This window comes from Rhopalosiphum maidis, chromosome 4 (assembly GCF_003676215.2).
Source record: "Rhopalosiphum maidis isolate BTI-1 chromosome 4, ASM367621v3, whole genome shotgun sequence".
Classification (NCBI taxonomy): domain Eukaryota; kingdom Metazoa; phylum Arthropoda; class Insecta; order Hemiptera; family Aphididae; genus Rhopalosiphum; species Rhopalosiphum maidis.
Genome location: NC_040880.1, coordinates 29,307,495 through 29,327,591, shown reverse-complemented (window position 1 = coordinate 29,327,591; position 20,097 = coordinate 29,307,495). Strand labels below are relative to the sequence as shown.

The following is a 20,097-nucleotide window of genomic DNA, read 5'->3' as shown; positions in this document are numbered from 1 at the left end:
TTAGTCTTAATGAGTTAAGACTTTTCATTATTAAATATGTATAATAATATATTATATTATTATTTTCTATACACTCAAATTTTCAAAAAATTTTTATTAATTTCTAGTTATTTAAACCACAAACATATTCCATCCGTTTTATAGTACGAATTTTGACTATTAAATTAATAATTAATCTCAATAATATATGATATATTACTAAAATAATTAATAACTAATAATAAAATGAAGGCGCATTTGATGAAAATTAATTCAACAAACTGTACTAATAACGGAAAAATTTCTTATGATAATATGAATAACCGAATGAACTATAAAATATCATTATTCATTAATAAATAATAAAAACTGACACGCATAATCCGCTCATAATCGTTTTTCATATGCAATGATTTATCATTGAATTCAAATTTAACATATCATCCATTACCGTTTACAGTGACCTCTATTCAATGACGAGGTACGCTTTAAACCTACTAAACATAGCAGATAAAGTTCCCGGGGTTTTTATTTTGGAAAACGCTCTAACACGCAGACCATTTTCTCTACGTCCTCGTCTGTCTGATTCCCTGTCAAATCATTTTTTAGCCGCCGTCAATCGACGAAAGTGTGTCATAACATAAAAAAAAAGTCATAAAATTTTAAAATTTCAATCGTAAATAGAATACTATTATAAACATTTGGTGAAAATTTCAAGTATTTACAATGATTCGTTTTTGAGTTACAACAAACAAAAAAATCGATTTTGTCAAAAACATGTTAAGCGTAAAAATTCCCGTTTTTCCATTACTTTTTAAGGGTTTTTCTTGACTTTTTGAAAACTATTGGAAATTTTTTACTTTTGACCTTCCAAAGTAACAACTAAATTCACTTTCCTTTTAGAAACGGGGCTGATTAAAAATCAAAGTACTATTACTACTCCAAAATGTGATGACCGATATAAGAATAAACAAATAAAGTAAAATAAAAAAAAACACACATCGTTGTAAAATCAGTATATTCATCACTCCGTTCAGAATCTAAAAATATTTACCCACATAAACGCTTCATTAATAAATTTAATGAGTAATTATGTAGCATATCTGATATTAAAAATATACAAAAGAAATGGGTTTTTTTTCCATCAGTTAAATGTGCCAGTAAAATGTTTGCCTTCCTCTTACAAAAACTGAAGTTACGCCACTGTAAACAATTATTATTATAATTGATATTAAATTATCAAGCATTTAAACACATTTTTTTTATTAAAGTAAATGTAGTAAATAGGTAATAATGTTATTGTGCGACTGTTATATACTTGAATACAAATTATAATCGGGTAATTGTTTTGAAAATTATCATATTTATTTAATTAGTTTAATATGTTAATTTATCTACATTTTTGTTCATTCCACGAAGTGAACGTTTAATTTTTCGATGAACCTATTCATCTTTCATACGAGTTAGGCGTTTATACTGCAAAATATATGTATTTTAAAATGTATCACATAGTTTTTCAAGGCGTTATTTTTAATAACATTTCTTTTTCATTAAATATTTAACTTTTGAAATTGTCTATCAAGTATCATCCTTTAATCTATTGTTTTTCTATTTTTTAATTTAATTTGCGTAATATTTTAAACTAAGTTTTTTTTAAAACATTTTTTATTTTAATAAAATAAAATAAATTAAAATACACTGAATAATTTTATTATTTTTGTTTTATACCTATATAAATAGCGTTTTATTGATAATTTACAATCCATGCATTACATACAATGAGTAAATTTTATGAAATGATTATAATACAGGCCAATAGGCCATGGATGACTTGAAGGAAGACCGCAGTCGAGTCACCTTTTATAATGAAGTTAATATATTAAATACTGTGTAAGCATGTGACATGTCTAATATGCTAAGTAGATATCTGCGCTAATTGCATGTCTAGTGAGGTTGTCAGAAAGTTCCTTTGAGGTCATTCATGAGATAAGGTGGTTGAAATAAGAAAGAAGTTTCACGTGGAATCATTTTTAGATGATAATAGTTGTATCACGCATATCTATCCATCTATGAATGGTTTTGATCTGAAGGTCGTCGTTTAGTAATTTGTTTGTTACGTACTACGAAGCTTTTGCGGGGATACTTAGACAAATTGATTGGAAGGATTGATTGTTTGGATATTTAACTTCATGACTGGGCTCTAGAAAAAGATGTTGTAAGTACATATGGAACGGAAAAGATTTTTGTAGATATGAAATTTATTATTATTAATAACAAATAATAAATAATATTTATATTCGACCGACGCCCAGAGTACAATATTATTTAGACAATTTACTAGCGTTGGTTCTGTATAATATTTTTAATTTGAATTGTAGTATTTATTTTCATTTATTGCTGTTTAAAATTCATAAATTATTAAAAAGTTGTATTAGTATAATATAATAGCTCATTGGTTAACATTATCGGAGTTTTTTTTTTATGATAATGGAAGTATTTTTTATATTCTATTGATTTAATGTTAGCTAATAAATAATAAATAATTTTTATGTATATGTAATAAGAAATATATAGGAATTAATTTTATTTATAAAACTAATTATTGTTTATTTATAATTAATATTATATTAGTAATTACTACATAAAGTCATACATTTTTAAAGTATTATAATTTAATTTAAATAGATACAAAAAACTAACGTTATACAACATGGAAATAAATCAGAATATTTTATTTAACATAAGCGATATATTTGCACTATATTTATTTTTAGAATGTTATGAAATTATTCTCTCTTATCCGGTCATATTATGTTTTGTAACTCCCTCGGCAAATACGTAGAACAATAAACGCCCTAGCACACGCTGTCACCAATAGATTCCTTTTTAATTGTGTGTACATATAACTGATAAATACAATTATGCTTTTCCATGTTTTGCATTCTGTTTATTATTTAAAACGCAAATGATAAAAATCGATTATTAATCAATAATTTTCTGTTACAGTACCACGCAGTTGTATATGTATTTAAAAATATATAAGTTAATTAAAATTGTGTTCTACAGATATTTTAATATTTGTATGAGTATAAAATGTTGATTTTGTACATTTTGAACAATGCTCAATATATATTTTTTTCTTTGTCGTAAGGTCTTCGGTCTGATAGGCTTAACAATTGTTTGATTCATTAAATGATTAATACCAATCGGTTTTTACTTATTATAATGCGGCACAAGTTGTTAAACACTTAACGATTCCGACCGAACATCCCCTTAACGTGACGTTATACGCTTACAATAGAGACTTGAATTGGACTTAATTCAGAATTCTCGCCCACTTTTAGGGATCAAGACCCGATGCGGGTTCGGATTATGAATGATTTTAAAGAGTGCAAAAGAGGTCTGTGGTTCAGTCCAAAAAAAACGCCTCTGATAAACCAGAACGTTAATAAATGTTTTATCTTCGTCCTACGCCGTATATATAGAACAGCGATTACTTGTCTCCTTATTTTTTTCTGCTACATTGGAACAACATGTGGGAAGTAATATGGGACTTATTATTACACGTGTTATTTTAAAGGGAGTTATAAAAACAAAAAAGTACATTCACGGACACACGGAAATATTACTGACGAATAGACAAATATGATGTTGTATATAAATAATAAAACGTATATACGTACCATGTTAACTCGAATGTGGTATCCGTATATAAAAATACAATATCTATATTATTGCGCTACAGGAAATTTTTTAGGTTTATAATTTTTAGGTAGGTACATAATTTATTATAAATTATTATACATAAACATTTTATGACTACTTTATCCAGATTTAGCAAAACACAAACAGTTATAATTATTGAATAGTTTTTGTTTAATATTGTTTAATATAAATGTTATTATTATAAACATATATTTTTAAAAGGAAACAATTTAAATTTAAACGTTTTTCAGTCTTCCGTGTATAATAATTAATAGCATAGACTTGACAATTCCGTATAATAATTCATTATTATGAATTTCGTTTGTCCTACTTAAATTAATTTTTAAACAATTAACAATAAAGTTTTGCTAAAACGTTGTAACTGATATGAATGTATTATGTAAATTTTTCGGAATGAATGATTTCCTAACTTATAACAATAGGAATTTCGTCGAATTGGAATTTCACCGTACAAACTACAAAACATAGTTATACTGCGTAGTGCTAGTCATTTTAATTTAAAACATAATGGTTTGTAAATTGTGTAATATCAAAGAAAATTGTTATGTTAGACATTAATAATTTAAAAAAAAACCAATATTCACAGTAGTAAGTCGGTAGTGAAAATTGCAAACATTCCCCATTTTATTAAATTATGCTTTGAGGTATTTTACTCTGATTGTAATTTAATCTGCTTTCCAGTGCTTGGTGTCTAAATTTTATTTTTGAGACGTCAATATTGAAGTGATATAATATCAATTATAATTTCCATCACATTATAGTCCTTTTCATCAATGCTGATTGTTGCCAAAATCTCCAGGTTTTATTGAATAATTTTAAATATTTAGAATTTTCGATTATTGTATCATTAGCATATTTACTAATAAATATAATATTGTTATTAACTATTAATTACTTATAGAAAGTGAATGATGAGTAATAAATTAACCCTCATGCAGATAATACATAATTTAGGAACGTGTAAGATCATTATTTCAAGTACCTAAATCTAATTTAAACTAAAATTAACAATTGAAGATTATGCGTCCACAGAATATCTATATTATTATATTAATTGTCATTTGGCATACACTAGACTAGATATTAGATTATTAGAGCATTGCAGCAATTTCACTTATCGTACAAATTATACTAGCTAGGAGTCATGATGTTTTCAATATATAAAAGAAAACAAATATTTAATTTAAATTTAAGAAGATACAGCATGATACAGAAGGTACAAATGGGTAATCTTATTTTAAATAGTTATAAATTGCACGTTTAATATTATAATAATTATTATATTATAGATGTGCTCACGTGATGTGTCTAAATTGCTGATTGGATGAATAAAAAAGAAATCAACTGTGGGATAAAAAACGTAAATAAATGTGCAGGATAAAATAATTCCAATGTTGTTACATGTACATAATATATTATAAAGGGCCTTTCGGTAATCCATTTGTTAAGATTCACTATTATAATATTATATTATTTAGGTACCTATATATAGTATATAAATAGTATTCATTGTATTATAACTACCTATATTATGTATGCAGTAGATCCTGCGGGTCATGTGGGATGACATTATAATATCCTATATAGGAAGTAAATTTAAAATACGTCAAACGATGGCGCGGGGTAAACGCCCTTATTAAATATGCAATATCCATTAAAACCACCAGTAAATCTCGTATTATTTACGACAGTTAGCCGCGATAATATACTCCAGTATACGCGGGGAGAGGATATACCCAACCAGATACATGCATACAGTACATCTAAAATAGTAATATATAATACGAGTATATGCTCTGTAATCTATGTAATTTATGAAGGCCGTCCTTTGGTGATTGTATGTGAGTACTGAGTAGGTTCTAGAATCTAGGTCTCAAACAACAAGCTTTTTACTTAGATTTGAGGCCATACGTTTGAAAAACAATAAATAAGAAAATAATTTCAAAAATTTTATATGACAAAACAATGCAGGATACAGTTATGACTTATGACTATGAATTATACTTTTAAAACACCCTCGAGTTTTTTTTGTTACACGCACCGCTCATTATCATAGCCATAATTTGCTCCTTATATGTACTCCAATACCAGCTGCTTTGACTTATTCTAGTGTAATTTAAAGACTATACAAATTTTTCCGTTTCAACAATTCTTCTGAAGTTTGTTAACTGTAAATCAATAAATTATGAACAGTAAAAAAACATAGGTATTTTAAAGACATTTGTAAATAGAAATGTATGTTAGGCTTCGCAATAATTTACTCGAAAATCCTTAAGAGAGCCTTTTACTGTGGGTCTTAGTATATGCATATACATATATTCTACTCATATAATTATATAGGTACATATATGCGAATATTCGTTTGTCAACGCACGTGAATGTTATTGCTCCAGAATAAGAATATAATATACAGAACGATCACAATTATAAAGAGATCGTTTTCGATCACAATCGTACAGGTTGTTGGTTGAGTCTGAGACATTCTTAACCGAATACGACAGTTGAATGTTTCAAAAAATTGAAAGTACACCACATAATTATAATAGTATGATATAGGCGTTTGACCCTCGAAACACGCGCGTTCAGTCGGCTGAAGGCTCTTACCGTATTGCCATATTGACGGTCATGTACTATAATATTATTACTACCTACCTATCTGCGTGTTTTATGATAATACGACCCGATAAGTAAACGCATAACGAGTGTAATATGTCCAAAGGAATCGACAACTGATTTGCTAACTTATCAATTGTCACCTGTCTTATGACTTGTTGTATATAAAATTGCGTCGTCACGACCGCGGTGTATGATGTGAATTGACGCAAACGTCTACAAAAGTTTTCAAAAAAATCAAAAAACTCTGTCGTACGACCTCGATCTTCGCCCAACAAACGTACGTACTCAGTATATCTCCTATGAGATAGGTACTATGTATATTATTACTTAAAATAGTGGTCTTTAACCTTATCAGACACGCTAAGTTTAAAGTTAACCATTATAGTTATTATTCGTTTTTTGCAGTGACCAATATTCCAAAAAAATATCTTATTGATGAATACTTTTCATTACGTGTAAAAGATTTCTGTGACTAATTTTTAATTCATTAGTATTTGTAAACAATAGTATTGTACGATTTGTATGTAATATTATAAAAGTATTTTAAGTCATTTTATTTGTTTCGTACATACCGACCATACCGTAGTAATTAAATATTTATACTACGTTATTTAACTATAAATAATTATTTGAAGCCTAATCGAAAACATTTTAAATATTTAAAAAGTTGTTTAATTAATACAATTTTACCTAAACTTTAATACATGTATAACATAGGTTAATTAATACAATATTAAGCTAATAAAACTAAAATTATTTATAATTATTAAAACCTTTAATTAATACGAACCTTTTATTAATAATTCATCCTAGCAACTAAACTACTAGAGAACGAAAATACCTATAATTTGATATACATTTCTGTATTTTGGTTTTGCAGTAACCGTAAGTAGCAATTATTTTATTTTTATTTTGAAAGAGTTACTATTTACCATGTCTAAAGAGTAATGACTAACGGTAATATGATATTAAAACGTATAAATTTTTAAACCTACATAAGTTAAGTAGATTGTGTTAGTTTTCTATGCACGATGGGCACATTGATATAAGACATTTTTCTATTATTGTATCACATTCAATTTTAATTTTGAAATTTTTTTTGACAATATTAGATACAAAAGCTTTGTAGAATAAAATATTTTCACTAATAGATACATCAATTAATTTCGTTAATTTAGGTATTTGGTCTGATATATCGAGTCGTTTATTAGAATAATTTTCAATATTCTATTTACTATGTAGTTTAAAAGTACTTAAGTACATGGTGAGTTGTTGGCCGGACACGGTGGACACGAATCTAATTAGTAATTAATAAATTCAGTGTAGATTACTATAGTCTTGCGATGATAGCGCAGCGAACGCGGTGTATACGCGCGCACTCCGGCGGCGGCGGCGTCTCGTCGTCATTGTACTGTATATGATATACAATAAAAATATTATATAGTAGCAGTAGTAGTAGTAGTAGTAGTAGGCGCGTCATCCCCGTCACGGTGCGGCGGCGTGTGCAACGTGCATACGCACGCACGCACGCACGCGAACGCGGACTTTACGAGAAGGGGCCCTTTGGCAAATGAATGGGGCACGTTGACGACGTCGTCGGTGTGCCGCGTCCTGGTGATGCGGTGGTGGAGTGGGATAGTATGGTTGGCGTATCGTAGTGGGGATTGGTATGAACGGCTGGCGGCGGTGGCGGTACGGTTTCACGGATCGCGCATCACCCTCGACGTCGCTCCCGCCAACTGTCTACCCCCTCTCTGCTGACACGACGGTCCGTCGCGCCCATCGATGCCGTTGCACGCACGCACGCATGCACGTAACGAAACGCGACGTATTATTGCGCACGCGCACCACCGAGAAATGCAACACCGAGAGTCCGACGGCGCGGCGTGTTGTCACACTCACACACCGTTCGCACACACACGCGCGGAACCAACGACTACGTTCGAGCATACTACTATTACTATTACGTTACGTCCTCGTTATTAATTCTCTCGACAATCAAGTGGACGAAATAATATTCATCCAACGACGAAGACGTCGATGATAATTGTTTGATAAAAATGCGAAATTAATAATAATTGAATACGATATTATTATTATTATTATTATTAATATAACCCGTCTTTGGATTTGTTCTCTGTGTGTGTCGCGAGTGTGCGTGCGTGCGTGCATATTATCAAGTGGTAAAAAAATAATATTTTTGTTATCGTTATCATCACGGTCGGGCGTTCGTCGTGTCCGCCGCTCGAACATTACTCATTACTCATTAGTGCACACTACACATCCGTCGTGTGCGGTACGTATCGTTTTGTTTTGTTTGTGATTTTGTTTTTGTCCGTCTGTAAATTTCGCGATTTCCGTCCGATTGTGTCGGTTTGCTGCTCGTCGTGTATTTATAACCTAACAAAAACTCGGCTTCGATTGTGCGCGCGCGCGTGTATACATACTATGCAGTGTTATTATTATGTGTGGCGCCGCGTGTGGTGATCCAACACGCGAAAACAATAATGTTGGCCGCCTCGGCACAACAACAGCGACTACTACTACGACGACGACGGCGATAACAGAACGGTGAAAGGCTTGCACGTCCGTACGTATATATCTCGATATCGTCGAGACGTACCTACCTATTTCGATTTTTGATTTTTTCCAAACTCACGATCCGGTATTCTGGACAAACGCCGATCGCCTTCGGAAAATGAAAGGTAAAACGTTTGTACCTATCTGTTAATACCACCAGTAGGTACCACCGCTGAATTTTAAGTCGAATTGTATTACATGATTTTAGTTTTTATGCATTTCATACGTAAGGATAATAATATAATATATATTATTATGTCGGATAGGATTTGTCGTGTGCTCGCGCACGCGCGTCCGTGAACGCGCGCGCGCGCGTGTGTGTGCAATCGTCAACAGAAACAACAGTTTCGAATATCATTATTATTATTATTATTATTATTATCATCACCATCATCATCATTATTATTATACACGTATCACCAAATCGCCGTCGCCGTACACAATGTAACATGTTTCCCCCGAGACAAACGACGAGTGACGACGTTTAGGTACGCGTCAGTGATACGACGACGCGTACAACCGAAGAACAATATTGCTAGATTGCCGTTTACGATGGTGTTAATGCTATTCAATTCCCGTAACATCTTAGCTGCGACACGTCCTCATCAGTGTGCGAGCGGGCGACAGACGGTTGAGCGGTGAACAAGTCGCTTGTTAATAATAGACCACTGAACAAAACGATAGCATATCTGTGTCACTAATTATGGCATAGATGGTTGGCGAAACTACATGATAACCACCGTTGTTTTAAATAGGGCTAAAATTATATTACAGTAGCGAAATAAATCGTTAATAGTGTTTTGTAATTGCCAAAAAAAGCATCTACTTATTTAAGCTAATAAAATACATACAACTATATATTAATATTAAAAAAAGAATTTACTAGGAATAACCATTATTACCATATAAATTATTTTCATTAAAACTTGGCCTATTGAGTATTAACACTCAATAAGATATCATTAATCACTAAGAGATCTTTTTATGTCAACTTATGTTAAGGAGGACCATATTGTCCATATTTAATTTTATTTTTATTTATTTATTTCATTATCATTTTAATTATTTTGTTCTCCATTAACATTATTTTTACTGAAATACCGTTATGAATAATTATTATATTGATGTTTTCAATAATAGTAGGTAAATCACTTCGATGAAATTTCAATTCCGGTGTTCCAATAATTGTTTTATCCACCACTTTACGCTTTTTAGTTATTTTTTGCATTAGTATAGTACTTATGTAACACAGTTATAGAAATATGTGAAATTTAAAAAAAGTAGATACTAGCGAAAAATGCTAAAAAAGTTTTTTATTGTAATCAGAATGATACTATATATGCAGGGATATATGCTATACACTTATATATGATAATTATCTTTGTATCATTTCGCGGCCAAAAATGTATTTGCAACAAAATCCTATACCTGGTTAAACTAAGTTTAAGATGGGTGATTGTGGTTTTTCATTCGATAGAGCTGATAATGTTTTCAATGTGTTCGTACATATGTTGTAGTTAGCCTTAGATTAACCCATACCCAACTGTGTACTGTATATTAACTATTAAAGTGTGCACACAAAAATAGTATCATAGAAATCTTCATCCAGTTAGTTAGCTCGACTGTGAAATTGAATTTTAACAGTTTCAATGTTACATCATTGGTATTCATTGTGATAAACCAATGATGGGCAAAGTTCAAACTATTTCAACCTATAGTGTGTTGTTCATCATTGTCCGCGCCCATCTCGACTTCAGTTAATGTTCATAGTGGTAATAATATTATGTCCTCTTCATTATCATATACTACATAGGTACATAATTTTATTAGTTTTAAAATGTATATAATCCATAAAAGACTAATAAAAAAATCAATAGTTTAACGACAAATGTATAGACTACTGTGGTATTCTATTGTGGATTAACTATATACTACTAATCGCTTAAATTATAATCATTGAACAATTTGTTTCATTAAACGAATGGAGTTTAAAAATGTTTTGAGACTGACATTTTTACATTCATCATATTCGTCATATAATTTATAAAGTTTTTGAATTAATCAATGAATATCGTTCCAAATATCGATTTATAATTAAATTAGCCTACTACTAGGTACTTAATTGTACATTAAACACACAATTATTTAAATATTTATCAATTGTCGAACAATAGATATTAGTAGATTAATGGTGATGAATTATAAACAATAATTTAATTATATTTTCAATTTATATTATTTATATATAATTGGAACATAATAGTACCAATACATTTTTGGTGTTCAATGTCCATAAATATTTGGAATCTCGTTGAACTGGTTGTAAAAAAGTGAATATATTAATGAAATATTAATGTACAAGTTGGATAGGTATTAAATTAAATTATATGAATACACTCACACGCGTTTACATACATTTATATTATTGTATTTATTGAACTTGTTTTACGTATAGCAAGTTCTTACTATAATAATTTAATGATAAGTGATTACTGATTACTAATATTTGGTTAATGTATTTAACGAGTTGTCCGTTTTACAATTATTACGCTTTTATACTAAATTTAAATAACTGTTAACAAAATGTGGCTATCTTAAAAAAATATACCGATCAATTTATTATTATACTGGCAACAAATCGTGTCTATATAGTTTGGGAACCAATCATTCGAGATTCTTGGCATAATATGTTAAATTACATTTAATTAGCCTCTCGCACTTATTATTTTTGTCTTGACACGTTAATAATAATTTCTGCGTTGTGGAGCTTGATGTTAATGTGACTTTCCTTACACAGTCTATAGCCGTATATATAAATTTATCGCGAGTTAGAAATTTGAAATACGAATTGATCACGATTTACGATCACACACCTGGCTTATGTAACCGTCTCGTAACTATGTAACCATACGCTATATTATGTTTTCTTGGGCTTGTCTGCAAATATATTCCCATAATAATACGCATAAGTAATATACTCGTAGTTTCCTTAATAACTAAATAGGTAATAGATATATCCGATAACAGTGAACTGTTAAGAAATTCTCAATTACCTTTTCAATATTGGCGCACACTAATGAACTTGTTTCTTCAATGATATTAATAATCGAAATATCGGTTGATATCCATAGGTAGTAAATTGTTTTTCTCTACAATAATGATAATTGAATGTGGATCGATTGTTGCTAAACTATTGCCAAAACTAATGTGTCATACATTCGGCATTCGGGTGGTATCATTTTATCGACGGAAACCAATTTTAAGTTTATTATACATTATTGTTCTCGTATGGTCAGTGTTGAATCTCGATAATATTGTTATATTCATACCAGAATAGTAGCTATGAAGTTGACACACACTGTAATTAGTCTATGTGAAGATTTTCATTTATCATCACGTCACAGGTGTTAGCAGTTAAGTGTTTTTTTTTATATTATATATAAATCATTGTAATACAGTGAAACAGTTGTCCGGTGGTTAGACGAATCGAAGAAGATTGTCGTCAAACGGAGAAATCAATATCATAACATTAAATGTCGATGTTAAATATTTGTCGTGATCAGTGTGCTTTCTCTGTTTTCCCATTGTAAATTTAAGTTTGTACCTATACGACGAGGCGAGTGATTTTAACACGATCGAGAACGTATATTGCCGTATACATTTTGTGCGCGGTCGAGAACGATTTTAATTTGGATTTTTTTTTACCGCGATCGCGTTAAAGTGCGGAAGTGAACATAACTCGTTTTGCGGACGCGTAGCGAATTCGAATTAAATATGATTTCGTATCGAAGCAATGTAATAAAACGATGGTGGCCCGGGGAAAGCGGATTGTCGCCGAGACAAAATCGCGCCAATATTCCTACAGTCGTAGTTAGTACTTTCTAATGGTTTCTACATGTTATAGTAGGTACCTACACTCGTGCTATTAGCCGCAGATTTTCTACGTTTTAGTTTCAAATGAAATTTGAAAACGTTTTGTCGATAGACGCATTGCAAGATTTCTCGAAGTCGCCTTTTGCGGTTTCCTACACCGCAGTTTTACATAGTGTGAATGTTCGGTGTTCTCCGTATCGATATTATATTCGTGTTTTAGATTTGTCGTTAAAAAAAGGTATTTGATATGCCTACAATAGTGTTCGTGGTTTGACGTAGTTAACGTACACTATAAACTTTATAAAGTTTTATTATAAATTTTCATTAGATAAACTCATGTTCGACAAACACAATTTATAGTATTTTATTTATTCTGTCTAATTTGTATAAAAACAAAAACCAAATATGTATAAAATAACATCAAAGAATATTTTAGAAAAATAGAATCAAAAGAAAATATATATTATAATATAATACTGTAATACGCATGCCTGGTAATAGAAATTGGAATTAAAAAAAAACAACAAACATTAAAAAGAATTTTTTTTATAAACTAAAATACTTTTGTGATAGCGTAACTTTTATACAAAAGAGTTACTGTATGTACGGTGGTCATTGTGTCTAATGGTCTTTATGTTATTTCTTGCGAAATTGCGAACGTGATATAATAATCTCTCGAGTAGTTAATTCGTAGGAAGTGAATCACGGCTCATTGTTTTCAATGCGCGTACTTAATATTATACATATTATAGTGGACGCCTCGAGGGTATTATAATATTGTTCTTACGCCAATTTCAGTGGTGGGTGCAGACTGCAGGGTTATGTTAAATGGGAAGGGGGGAATGGTGCATTTTTTCCCGACTTGGTGAAATTATAGCACACCCACATATTAATTAATAATTAATATTTAATTTTTAATACATACAATTAATAAAAAATAAATTAATAAACAATTTTACATTGTCACTATAATATGTCTGCAACAAATAGCTATGCACAGTTTTGAATTCTAATCGCAGTTATTACTTTACTAGAGATTCTGTGTAATAATTAGTTCGCTATCTATTAAATGTATTGATAATAATGGAGTTTATGAAGTACAAAACCTGATAAAATATTTTAATCTAACAATTTATGGGGTGAGATAAGGAAGAGTTTTGGACGTTTTGGTAGGATTAGAAAAACAGTTTGAAAGGATAATGTTATTTAAATTATTTTTTTATAGTGTACTCTATAATGAGCTACCTTTTCTCATTCTAGGGGGTAACCTCTTATAGTTCTACTGGTATTGAGAAGGAGGATGAGAGTAGTGCTTGTAAATTTAACATAATTACATTCGATGTACATATAAGTGTACAATTTCTGAAAATAAAACAAAGAAATCTTTTCTGTATGTGTGTAAACGTAGAGTAAACATTATATCGCTACAATATTCGAAAGCGGTGACTATCGATCCATACCTACAATTAATTTAAAATAATAATAATTCCATCGACGGTCCGCGCGGGTCGTGTCCGATACAATGTTCTTTAACTTCGGTATCGTGTATTCGTGCGTACCGAAAGTTCTGCACGCTGTTTTTACGTAACTTACTGCCACGCCGGTTCAGTTAACCGGTACCCATGTAAGGTAGCGTACATAATAATGTATATACTATATTACTAATGTTCTACAGTTATACCTTAGCGCCGAAAGCATCAATATTTACCAAGTATAATACTATTATTATGTTGCGTACACTTCTCCACTCTTTAATATTACAATTATATTATATCAAATTATATTTTTTAATTTTCTTGTATCGTGTACGACGTGTGCGTTCCTCGTTTATAAGCCACCATCTCCGCCGTCGCGAAAACCGTATAACTATGTAATTATACGTAGGTTACACACACCGTGTTTAAGAAAAGTGTTGTCTATTTTTTTTAATTTCCATATACACGCTGGATCGCGTACGAAACATAAAAAATAATAGTAATAATATTAAAGGAATTTCTATCCAGCTCTGCTGCTGCAATAATAATCGTAAAATGTGCTATGTATTTTTGTTGTTGTCGATGATGACGTTTTGTCTTGTGTGTAATAATAACGATATAATATAGAGTATGAATCACATATTGCGACAGCATTGTAAATTTGTAACGGATCTTCTCTCATCTCACACGTATATATAGGTACCTATATACAGATATATTATACATATATACGTTGCTCTGTTTTCCGGTTGACGACGGCTATCGACAGGCCGGAAATTTCCTACTCGACTGTTGCACATTATATATTAGCTGTTGAGAGTACCAGCCTCTCTCTTCTCTTCGACGTTAATATATTATTCATACATGCAACTACTCTCGTTGAATATAGTGGTGCTCAAAACCGTCAACAGTGCCTTAAATTTATCGAATTTTATACCTAGACAACCACATTACTAATATATAATTGAAATAAAATTATTTGAGGTGTACATTGTATAACCCGTTAGAATAAAAGGAATGTAAGACATTTTTACCTAAATAAGGAACATTTTCTTCCGAATTTTTAAAATCTTCATAATACAAGTATGTTTAATTATTAATTTAAATATTTTTAACTAAAAGTTATACTATAAATATGATAAAATTGTCATATATTAGGTACAATAACTGTGTAATGATTATCAATGATTTATAACTTTATAAGATAGTCAATTGTCGTTTGTCGAATTTATATTGTCCACATATAATCGCATTTACATAGTATATATAAGGAAAAAAATGGCCCATATTGGAGTGAAAATGTCCATGTCTACTAAATAAATAACTGATCTTTTTACCTGCACTTAACATGCTAAACATTTTAGGCCCACGCAATGTACCGTGTATAAGTATTTTACGCAACGTAAACGATTAACAGCTAAACACAACAATATTATTATATCTTTGTGCATATACCTACATATTTTAATTGTACAATAATATTATGTAGATGTGTGATTGTAATGACGGCGGTGCTCTGCTGGGTGAGGCGTCACGGGTCGTTCGGCGCATTCTTCGTTTTTATAATATACGAAGTATAATACGCGTTGTTGTTGACTGCTGTGTGGAACATTTTGTTGACCGACAATAAAGGTTTTCAAAAAACTTTTTAATTCTAAATGAACGCAAACGGGAAAAATACTCTCGGGCATATTTCGCAGTCGATTTTTGCCAATATACATTATACACGCACTAAGGCCTTTGAGACGTGTATAATAATATGGGCACTATGTGTAGCGTAGTTAATGTAACGATATGCATGAAAAACGTATGCGACGCGATAAAAAGAAATTTTAAATATAATATTTTATGTTTATAATTATTTACATAATGTTTTTTAACGAATTATATCTTTACGTCTTTTGAAAAATGTTTATTTCGCATAAATGTTATGTATCATGCATTCATGTATATACTAGGTTTACATATTATACTTATAACTGCAATATTATAATTTATAACGCAAAACTTATTTTCTCTTCGTCATATAATATTACAGAAGTAAATAAAACAATATAAAATAAAATGCAATCACAATAGATGTATATTTTTTACATTTATTTTACGTTTATATTTTAGTTTTGTAAATTATTTGTCGAACATAATAATATTATTATACTTTGTGGCTCGGATTATTTACTCCGTTTACTATATCTACTTAGTTCGTTGTATATATATTATGTGCCATATGTGTTGTGTGCACCTATTGATTTAAATACAAATTATGTAATCTAAATGTTTATGTGAAATTATTGGGCGGTGGTCGTTTGGGCAACTATCATTTCTTCTGTTTGGGCGAGTGAAATTATTTTTACCAGCGTGAGTGATGTACACTTTGATTTTGTGTATGTAGTTTTATTTTATTGATTTTTTACTTAAAATTAGCATGTTTGAATACTACTATACTAATGTATATTTAAAATTTATTATTATATTATATTATTATTTATATTAGGTATATGTGATTTAATTTTTTAAATTATAAATTTACAGAAATTATGTATATTCACAATTATTAAACATAGTATATAGATTAATAATTTACCTATAAATTCATACTATTCAAACGTATGGTTACCAAACAATAACGATACTAGGTGCTATTTGCAAAACTTCAAATTGAATGAAAATTAATCGAATTATTTTGCCTGTTATTTTATGAATTTATTTTTTTGTTGTTGTTGATGTTGTGTTTGTTTTCTATACTGACTACTGAACGCAAATTATTTACAAACTGAATCATTTCACTATACATTATGTACTGTATTTCAATGATTTTTTTCCATTTTGATAGTATATTTTAACTGAAAAATAAAACTAAGAATTTATTCAAAAAGTGTAATTTTGACCGAATGATATTTAATTTAGACCAATTACATAAATCATTTGAACTTATTTAATTGCAAATTGCAATTACCGTTGAGTTATCCATTTTAAAATTAACATCAGTACTTCACAAATCTGTACTGTATGTTGTATATATTTCATATTTCACACATCAGGTTTTATCATTTTTTTCTAATACATGTAGTATAATATTATATGTCACCACTTTTATTACTTTGAATAATAACTATATATTACGTGCAAATACACACTATAAAATTGATATTATTTTTAAATTCCGAGAAATTGATTGATGTCGCAGACCTTGTAACATAATTTTTATTTCGAGTATACTTTAATTTGAATTTAATTGAATTTCAGCGTTTGACAGTTTATGATAATAGCTATTATTATTCTAAGCAATGTTATTTATGAATATGATAAATGGTAATTGAATCTTATTCCCGATGTTTATTTTAAATTTTAAATACAAACAATAATTATTTGATTGTAATTTGTAACGAATAAAAATTATACATATGCACGCAGCGTCCAAAGACCGTGCACTGCGCGTTGTATATTGTGTAATAATATTATACGTTTATATATTAGTTTATTGTATATCTAAAAAAAAAAACATGCCATGTCACCGACATCCGGGGCCTGCCACCGAACGATAATACTACCGTCGCTGCCACACGATAATAATATTATATTATAAAAATGAAAAATAACGGCCAACACGACCGTTCCCTTGACGGTTTCGCCTAAAAAAAAATAATAAAATATATATACCAAAATTGGACTGTATACGATGGCACGAGATCCATTGTTTCGTACACGTACTTGTTGTTATACATAGTTTTGTGGGCACTGGTCAACGCCACCGCGGCTTTCACTACTATACGGAATATATAATAAATATTATATTATTATTATTATTATTATTCAAAAATATTACTCGGTAACGGTAATTTATTTAAGCAACGATGGAAAAATCGAAACGGAAATGCCGAACATTCGTTTAGTTATAAAGAATGATTCGCCAAGCGTGCTATCACATTTTCAATTATTTAAATTTTTTTGTACCATTTAAGGTAACAAAGACTTATTTTTATTAAATAAGAAACAACTTGTTTTACTGTAAATAGCAATATTGGTGCTTTTCAAAACATTGATGTAATAACTGTATCCACATTCTAATGACTATTTAGTTGTAAATTATTACAATATATAATATATAGTAAGGATAGTATTTCTATAGTTTATTTAAAAAAAAAATGTAAAACATATGGAATATTAAACCTAATATTTATTATACTTAAACAATTTATATAAATTGTAAAATGTTGTTAGATTAATATTGATTAATTATTAATGTATTATCGTGTTTAAAGCATCATAGCCACCAAATCTTTCAAAATTATATAATGATTGTAGACCAATTACTCCTAGTTCTCAAAGTTAAATAATTAAAAAACTGTTCGTTTGAATTTGAATTTAGATTCGTCAACATTAAACAAATTTTATCTGTTTAATTCACCGGAAAATGGATCGTTCTAGTTTGGGAAAATATTGTTTTTTATTAGTTAATTTTCATTAGACACTCTTTAAAAAGTATAAATAATCTATCTAAATACTTTTGAAAATCCGGTATAATAGGAAAAAATGCGGCGAGCCTGCGCTTGGTGAATCGCCCTGTATAATATTATTATATCATGTAAAGAGTATTTCAGTGTTTGGAGTTTACGATCTGGATTCCAGGCGATATTTTGTATACGTGGTGGCAAATAATCGTAAAATCCCTATCGGTTTCAATGGGTTGACTGGGATGATGGCTTGTTCCACGTACGCACACACACACATATATATGTATTGTATATTATATACTGGTTGGCAGATGCAAACACAATAAAATTGCCCCGAAAAAAATTTCGACTGGGGGATGAAGGGTCATATTCCCTACATAAATCGCGCGCGCGTGCGTATAGTGTTTAAAAACCCTAAACCCTACTAGATCACGAACGAATTGTGCACTCGGTTTGTATTGATAATTGTAATTCCGTTATTATAATATTGTATTATTTATATAGTTTTATTATATTATTATTATTATTGTTAACCGTTACAATATACGATGTGTGTCAATGAAATTGTCGCGCGCGTGATAAACTCTGTCGCCGCGTTTCGCGCGAATTCCTCGTCATGGCTTGCATCGCGCGGCACAGAGATATGGTCGATAATATATAATCGATTCGTATCGCCGAAACACAGTTCTTGTACGTCGCGCGACTTAATACGCGCATCTCGCCTGAGTTTTTTAAACAAATTCACTTGGTTGCTTTATTTACGATAATCATATTCATATTATTAAGCTCTCGGTTTATCAGCTCCGGTTTCCATTGATGGAACGTTTTGGAAACGTTCTGTATCACTACGCGCTTGCCGACTCTATATTATACTGAATACTTCATCAGAGACGCTCTAACTCACTATTCCTTTTAATAAAATGTTTATTCAAATTCTGATTTTTTAAATTTTTAAATATTTTTAAGGACTTTATAATTATCTAATACCATTAATTTAAAGTGTGATCCATGGCGAAATAAATACTTTTTTTTAAATTAGATCATTTTTACCGTGAATTGTAAAGCAAATCAATTTTTTGAAAATATTGAAAAAACATATATTTATATATTTGAACGAGTGATTGATGAGTTATAACTGAGCGATTTAACTGGGTCCATGTTAAAACATTAGAAAGATATGGGAGCTGTGATGATTTAAATATTATATTATAAATAATATTTTTTTATTAAATTTATTCTGTATTTTTTAAAGGCTATTATCTTAGCTTAGTATGTACAAAGTTCAATAACAAAAACTACTTTTTTGAATGTTGATTTAGATACATAAAAATGCTTATATAATTATGTGCTAAACAATTTTCATTGAAAAATGGTTATTATTCAAATTTATTCTC

At 29.9% G+C, this 20,097-nt stretch overlaps 1 protein-coding gene across 2 annotated transcripts in view; it reads left to right on the top strand.

Moving 5' to 3' along the window:
- LOC113550608 (rap guanine nucleotide exchange factor 2) overlaps positions 1-20,097 on the top strand; it is a 65,862-nt gene that overhangs the window by 22,210 nt on the left and 23,555 nt on the right. The window contains exon 1 of one of the 2 annotated variants that reach the window (XM_026952550.1): positions 8,211-9,026. The exons of the other annotated variant lie outside the window; for it this stretch is intronic. The gene's annotated coding sequence lies outside the window, so the exon portion shown is untranslated. Of the gene's footprint in view, positions 1-8,210; positions 9,027-20,097 lie in introns of those variants that run through there. 2 annotated transcript variants of the gene reach the window in all.